The sequence below is a fragment of the Tachysurus fulvidraco genome, chromosome 17 (assembly GCF_022655615.1).
Source record: "Tachysurus fulvidraco isolate hzauxx_2018 chromosome 17, HZAU_PFXX_2.0, whole genome shotgun sequence".
NCBI classification, from domain to species: domain Eukaryota; kingdom Metazoa; phylum Chordata; class Actinopteri; order Siluriformes; family Bagridae; genus Tachysurus; species Tachysurus fulvidraco.
In genome coordinates, this window is record NC_062534.1 from 6,251,761 (window position 1) to 6,260,047 (window position 8,287).

At 32.6% G+C, this 8,287-nt stretch overlaps 1 long non-coding RNA gene across 1 annotated transcript; it reads right to left on the reverse strand.

The window, feature by feature from the left end:
* Window positions 1-307: 307 nt before the first annotated feature.
* On the reverse strand, window positions 308-7,555 carry LOC113647668. Its single transcript, XR_003441720.2, has 4 exons — window positions 7,471-7,555; window positions 6,431-6,600; window positions 1,952-2,057; window positions 308-630 (listed from the first exon to the last, which is right to left on the reverse strand). It is a non-coding gene; the product is annotated as an uncharacterized LOC113647668 (long non-coding RNA).
* Window positions 7,556-8,287: the final 732 nt, after the last annotated feature.

An 8,287-nucleotide genomic window follows, 5' to 3' on the forward strand; every position in this document is an offset into this window, starting at 1 on the left:
ATGAGATTTTTCCTATATACGTATATATATATATATATATATATATATATATATATATATATATATATATATATATATATATATATACATATATATATTTTTTTTAATGTGCGCGACTGTCTTTGATTCAGCTGACGATAACCCCAGGCATTGTTTTAATCATTTTATACAATGTAGGTCATTTGCCAATCTAATTAATCTACTCTTAATTCCGAAAGCAGTTGTTCATACTGACAGATTCCTTTACAGTCATCCAAGCTCCCAAATCAATGAAGCACATAAAATAATGAGAGGCAGAACACCGGTCTGTTGAGAAGAGCTGCCATAATGTGAGCTTAATTATTAATTGGCAATAGGAGTTTGATACAAAGTGATTGATTTGAGAAACGAACATTCTACTTCCAAAAGCTGACTGCATTAATCATTCACTTAGAATGCATTAATTATGGCAGGGCCAGAGCCGGTGCTGCATTGCGGCTGCTGGATGAAAAGGAGAAATCCGGTTGCCAGTAAAGGCACCTGAATGTTGCTCATAAAATCAGCCTTTGTTTTACAACGCATCTTCCGTAGCCTTTTTCTCATGAAGCATGAAGTGCACAGCAGAAGGGACACAGAGACATCTGCTGAATGCTGTAAACAATGACAACAGAATGAAAGCATTCGCTGAAGATATATATGAACATGCTGTATATGGAAGATTAAATATAAACAGCAGTAAAAATAAGATCATATCTTAAAATAAAAAGATTAAAACATTAATCGCAATAATGATGAAATATTCTGAAATAACAAGAGATTAATCTTCAGAATAAGAAGATTACTAAATCAAATGTCAAATGTTTTATATGTGATAATGTTTCTATAATATAACGTAAATGTGTATGAGGTAAAGTACAGTATATGAGAGAGATGTTTGAAATGTGATAACAAAAAACTAGTGAGTTAGTGAAAGTGTGTTTTCTAGTGAAAATAGTAAAAAAAAATAAAAATGGAATTATATAAAACAATGATAATGTTTTAATTCTTACGTGATCGACTTAATGATTAAGTCCCAATAAAGAATAAAAATGGAAAATAAAAATATTGTAATAAAAAAAAGTCACAAGCTAAATAATGTTTGAAAATAATGCCTTTTGCCAAAATAACAAGTTATTTTGTAACAATAATGAGATGATGTCTTGAAATAGTAGCTTATTAGGTTAAAATAATGAGCTTCTATGGCGAAATAATGAGTGAAAATTAAGTGAAAATAATGAGCTAATGTCCTAAGTTAAATAAACAAACAAACAAACAAACAAACAAATAAATAATGAGTTGCTAACTCAAAATAATGAACTACTGTGTTTGAAATCCAAAGTGAAGAAAATAATGAGAAAATATCTCAAAATATGTTTAATTCACTGACTATGCAATGACTATTGTGTCAAAATTAATCAATTACCTTATTAACTTATTAACTTGAAATAAGTGATTAAGTTAAAAATGAGATAATATCTTGAAATAGGTTATTGTAAAAGTAGTGGCCAGGTCATGAAAACAAGATATCTTGAAATTAATGACTCAATAAATCAATATAACAAAATATCTCAATGAAAATAGTCTCTGTAAAAAAATACAAAGGTACTACAGGTACATCAAAATAAAGAATTTTGTCCACATAACAGGTCACTAGGTTTGATCAAGTAAAAACAATCAGATAATATCCGAATATAATGTGTTACTATGTCAAAATAATGACCCAATATTCACAAATAATGTGTTTCTATAATGTGTTATTATAAAATAATAAACTTTTTCTTTTTTTTTCATACTTTAGTTATGTACAGCTTTTTGTAGTTTTCTTTTGTGCAAATAAAAACAAAATCTAAAAACAAAGTTTCAGTAAATAATAAAAGCTGTTTAAACAGCAAATTAGAGAATTTAATCTTGATGAGAAGTGATAACAACTTACTGCAAGGTCCTGAAAGTTCTCAATCCCCCTTTAAAGCGCTCTCCTCAGACCTGAACCGACATTACATCAGATTTATCGATGATCGCTCACGAGCCAGTGATGAAACCTTGATAAATGATCATAAACAAACACAATCTATTGCAATGAATCAAACTGGCAGAGCAGAAATACAATTTAGCTTAAGTGCACATTTTTCACCATATTAACATTTCACACATTCTGTGAACATTTGTAAACATGGAAAGTGCAGGTCCTGTACAATTCACAGAGCGTAATAAATCAAGCAAACCGTGTTCGCTATTACTGCCAGCAAACAGGATATCTATTGCATAACTGTTTCACTTTATAATCAAAGAGACGGAAAAAAATGGAAATCTCAGCGATCATTTCTAAACTGAGATGTTTGACACCAAATTCTAAACCAAATCAGGAACACATCAAACTTATTCAATTGTGTCCTTGTATTATATCGATTCTTTCAGGCACTCTGGGTAATAGTAAACTTATTTATTGAAGAGTTATGAAAAAACAAACTTTGCAGAAATGTTTAGATCTATGATAGCCATGGGAACTACACTCTCATTTTCCAGACAAATGAGCCCTTCTGAGTAAATGCCATTTAAATTTCAGCATGGCAGTGATAAATTACTATTCACCTGCATGTTTAACTTTGCAGTCTTTGAGATACAGTATCTGTGCATGTAATATATGCTACTTTATACCACACCGCTGCTGAATTATCTCATATGTAGGTGGGGATTCATTTTCTCTGCTCTGACAGTAGTGTAATTTAAATTCTAGGTTTAAGCCGAACTGAGAATTCAAATTGTTCATTGTAACGCAGTGTCTCATTCACAACGTCTTCTATGGCAGAATCTTTCATTTAATTTATGAGTAATTGTTTTCAACACATTTTCCTTAAACATATTTAGTAAAGTGTGCAATTGTCATGAGAAACAGATGCAGGAAAACAATACTTAGGACAAAGCTGTCAAAATCTTGTTCGATCAATTAACGTTGAGGTACAGACAAAATGACGGAAAGTTATGAAACAACTACATTTAAATTTGCTCAAGTATTCAAATGTAAAAGTAAATATTTTTGACTGATTAGAAATATGTTTCTTTGTTTTTGTTTAGTTGAAAGTTTTTTTTGTTTGTTTTGTAGGAGCCAAAGGAGACATGCTAAAGCTGCACAAAACATCAATAAAGCAAACAAACAAACAGGTATACAAAATAAATAAATATTTTAAGTAGAAATGTGAAAGTGTAAGTACTTGTCATGACGTGGGGCAGGAAGCGGACCCAGACGCAGGATAGCAAAACACAACAGGGTTTAATAACGAAAGAAACACTAAACAGGACACGGACTGAGGACAGGACAAGACATTTTCGGCAACGCGGCACACTTAAATACAAAACAATGATGACACAATGAGGAGCAGGTGTGGTGACAGGGCGGAGCAAACGAAGGCGATTTAGACACGTGACGAGAAACGTAAACAACTGCACGTGGCCAAAGTCCGGGCTGAATCATGACAGTACTATTTATTTATTTATTTATTTATTTATTTATTTATTTATTTATTTATTTATTTATTTGTGTGTTTGTTTGTTTGTTTGTTTAATGTTTGTGTGTTTATATTGTTTTCTTTTATATTTACTTTATTAAGTGCACAAATTTTCCATTTTATTACTACTTGATTAAAGTAGTCAAGTGAAGTAACTACATTGAATGAATTATATACATTTTTCTAGTTCATGGGTGTTATGATGAAATTGCTACCAGGTATTAACTGATACTGACTTTATACAACATTAAATATAGCTATAAATGGTCAAAAGGCATGGCATTCTTTGGCAAATTGTTGTGTTATAAGGGGAATAAAACACTTTGCAATGTGCTGTTACTGGAAAAGAATGCATTTTGAGCTGATAAATGCCTTCCCAATCCACTTTGGTTGAAACCATATATCACCACCATGATGTAGATTATTTTCCTAAAACAGTTCCTCCTCAAGTCTTTTAATTGTTGTGTATTTTCAGAGCTTTCTGGCGTCAATGTCTCAAGCTGATAAATTAGACAATGTGGATGATTCAGCTGTCACAATATAATCATTCATAAGTCTAAGAACTGCAATCTTTAAGAAATAAGTATAAAATAAAATAAAAAGTTAACAAAGCTGATGTTACTCGGTATACAGAATTTCCAACAATTGCATCATACATAGTAAACTGTTGCACTTCCTATTATAGCCTGTAGTAAGTGACACAGCTTCTGCTGGTCTGACAGACTGCTAAAAGCTTGAACATTTCTCTGCCATTAAATGTGTTAACACGTGTTTATACATTAAGCCTGTCAGAGTCAAGTCAAAACTCAGGTGTTCTGCTATATGTTTGGCTGCAGGTAAAAGTTTTATAAACTTTGTTTGGTGATTCTATGATTGTGGAGTCATATGAACCATTTACATTTACGAGCATACAAAACAAAACCAAAAAAAAAAAAACATAAATAAAAAAATATATATATGAGTAAAGTCAATCGATTTAAATGATGGTTTTCTTTCGTCTCAAGGAGTTTTTCCCTTGCCACCGTTTCTTGCTCACTGGGAACAAATATAAAAAAAAAAAAAATTTCTATAAAACTGTTTTGGGATAATGGCTATTGTTAAATAAATTAATAAATAAGGCCCATTGCTATAGGGTCTAAAGAACTGAAATGACCCTGTAACTGAAAATACCGATGTAAAGTTAAACAAACAAACAAACAAATAAATAAATAATAAAAAATGATAGGCTTCAATGTCCTGATGCCACTAGCATGTATTCCAGTTTAGAACATTTATGTTTGTGTGTTTAATTTTATGCTAAATAACTAATACATTTACTAACATATAGATTTATTCCATACTGTTATCTCCTGTGATATATTTATGAACTGCACACACTATACAAAACAGCTCTTTCAGAAACCACCGCTAAATATATTTTGCCTTCAGTGTGTTTCATGTTAAAGCACTTAAGACCATCCAATTACAATGTACACTCGAGCATTTCAATAGCTCATGTGTAGTCTCTTTCCTTAGGGAGTAAGCTGTCAAGATCCAGGCTTAGGTGGTCTCAAGCATGAAACTTGTTTCCTCCATGTGACAAATGAAGTCTGACACATACAGACAAGTCCTGTTTAGCTCTAACCGGTTCTCTATAGCTGAGTTTGGTTGAAGTTGTTGATCTTCAAATAAATGTGTGGCGAAGAAAGAAAGTCTTCATGTTTATTTATTTTACCATTATGGAGCAAAGTTTGCTTTGAAAAAGCCATTAAGTGAACTTTCCCCCTATCTCAATCCACTTAAAACCTTTCAAATTAAATTATACCCCACCTCTTTTATCAAGCTAATGGATCCGGGAAGCCACATAACTTGCCTTGTAAAATTTTACACAGGGTTTACAGTTTCAATCTGCAGTTTTACTGGATGATTAGACCAAAAGAAATGCTAAAAGTTAAATTGGGCATCAAAGAAGTTAATGCAGCCATTCAGAGATAACAGAGTCGCTTGAGACTTCTAAGTAATTGGCATCTTATTATATTTCTTGCCTGTGTTGCTTATGTATTCACAAAGCAGGGGTTATTTACCAGTGGGTGCTGTCTACGAGTGTGGCTTAACATTGCAGTATTTGACAGGTTTGTAGACTCGTGATTGCACAGCAAGTGACTTCCCCCCTCCAAAGCATGAAAGCAGAGCTGCTTGGAGGATAAATTTACTGCAGTGCATTGAACATGATAAATGACCACTGTGAAAGGAGAAGTGCTGGGCATGAGAACCACATCTAACTTCATCTTATCATACAAACAGTCCATTTTTCAAGCCAAAATGTTCCAGTGTATCACGAGTAACTCAGTAATTCTAAATCACGAGATGCTTTTATGACAAAATTGCAGTTTCCACCTTTACATAGTATCCATATATCACAATAACACATAGCCATTAAATAAGTAAAAACATGGTGGTTGTTTTATTCCTCTTATACCATGGCACATTCCATATATTATTATTATTATTATTATTATTATTATTATTATTATTATTATTATTATTATTATTATTTTTTTTTTTTATATTTACTATTAAATGCTGTCTCTCACCACTACAGCTCGGGTTTGATTCCCAAGCAGCAGACCTACAAAGCCACCAAAGTGTTAACTCTCAGTGCCAGTACCATAACCAAAAAAAAAAAGTGAGGGTTGTATCCAGAAGGGCATCCGGGCAAGTCAAAAAATATATCTGGATAGGAGGATCCTCAGATGAGGAAGATATCTAAAAATTTTAGCCCTTTAACATTCAAGAAGATTTGTATGAAGGTAAGAGAGAATAAACAAACAAACAAACAAACAAACAAAGCAAGCTAATTTAAAAAAACTTGTTATCTTTAAGCCGCAAAAGTCTGTCCTGAAGAGGGTTCTGTGGTGAGAAAAGCTTACCTCTTCCTTAATGTTTACACTTTATTCTTTGTTGAAGACAACACATTTTTAAACAATCTTCATCTGTCTGTCCATATATTTTTTGAACCAATGGATGTTGCAAGCCTGGAGGGAATTAGGAGGTGACCAAATTGGGCGAAATTGGGAAAAAAATACTGAAGCTCTAGAACCTATAAGAATACAAGAAAAAAATAAATATACATAGCAATCAGTAGGTGGTTAAATGGGTAAGGGTCTGGGTAACTGAGTAGAAGCTGTTGGGCCTTTGAGCAAGGCCTTTAACCCTTTTTGGCCAAGGGGTTCTGTATGACCCCTGACCCCGTACTCTGATCCCAAACTAGAAAATGTTAAGAAAATAATTGTCAAATGAATGTGTCAAATAAATGCTACTTCAATGTACTGCATTACTCAATGACTATTATTTTATTTAATATGTTGGAAAATGATATGTAGCATACTTTAGTTTAATATTAAAATTTAAATTATGATTATGATGGATTTTTGTATGTGTAGAAATTGGCCATGACCACTTGGTTATGATGTTGCTGACAAACATAAAAGTTCTTATCAAAAAATTCTAAATTCTAAAACATTAGTCACATTATAAGGTATCAGCATTGTAGCTTCTCTGTTTTTTTAAGTTAAGTTTTTTTAAAGCTATTATTTAAATTCCCATATGACTGAGGTGAACACAGTCACGGTCATCACTGTAGAGCTTTCAAAGTGTTAGCTAAAGGCCACTGCTTTGGGGGTCTGTGCACAGTGCTTTAATAGAAAAGAGCAAAAAATGCTATTCAATTTAAAAAAGCCCAAAGCCCTTTTTTTCACCATAAGCTGCCAAACAGCTCTGTCAAAAAAAAAAAAAAAACTCTCAGAAGGCAATATAGTGGGAAATAATACTGTAGGGAAAATGATTTTAAGAAAAATCTTCACAGTTTATCTAAAAAAAATTAACTGCACAGAACATTCTTATACTTAAATATTTAATGCTTGTTTTAACTGTTTAAAACTGTAAAACATGCCTGTATTGTGTCACGTACCGGTATATTTGAGAGATTAATGCTGTCACTTAATCAGTTTCTTTCATCTTTTTAGCTTCGAGAGTCATTGTTTGTTTAAGGGTTGTTTTTAAACAAATTAATTGGAAGCTTTTTTTTTTTGGAAAGCATTCAATTAGCCACCAAGTGAACCTGACAAATCAGTGAGGCAAAAGATTAGATTAATTAGTTAATAATTAAGGACAAATTGTGTTTAGGGAACACAAAGATCTCAAAAGCTTTCTAACACACTTGATCCAAAAAAAAAAAAAAGTAAAACCTTTTTGGCTTCCAAACCCTAACAACTAACAGGTGTGTTTTTCATTCATTCTTTTAATTCTTCATTCATTTATTAAGTCATTGTCAAGTGTTTGCACTATGAAAAGGTAGCATATAGCACACAGGTCATCAGAGCCTTCTCGGTTCATTAAAACACTGGAATAAAGAAAAATACAGGCAAAATCACTGTGTCATTAATCCTCCAAGACATGTCACTTATAGCCATGTCTGTACTGAATAAACCATTTACCCTCTATTGTATCATGATGCAAAACAATCAGCTTGACGTCTGACATAATAATTTGCTTATCATTCAGATACCATGCTGTATGCTAACTCAGGATGTTAAAGAATCATTGCCACCAGCAATGGCAACAGGAACCCCATTCCCAGGACCTTGACTGTGGTGTTGCTGTGTGAGTTTGCTAGATCAATGACAAAGTCCACTGACAATAAGACCATGGATGATTTGGCACATGGAGTGACTCTAGAAGTCCTGATGGTACAGTAGTTGGTGGAGCATTCTTCTCTGAGTGCAGGA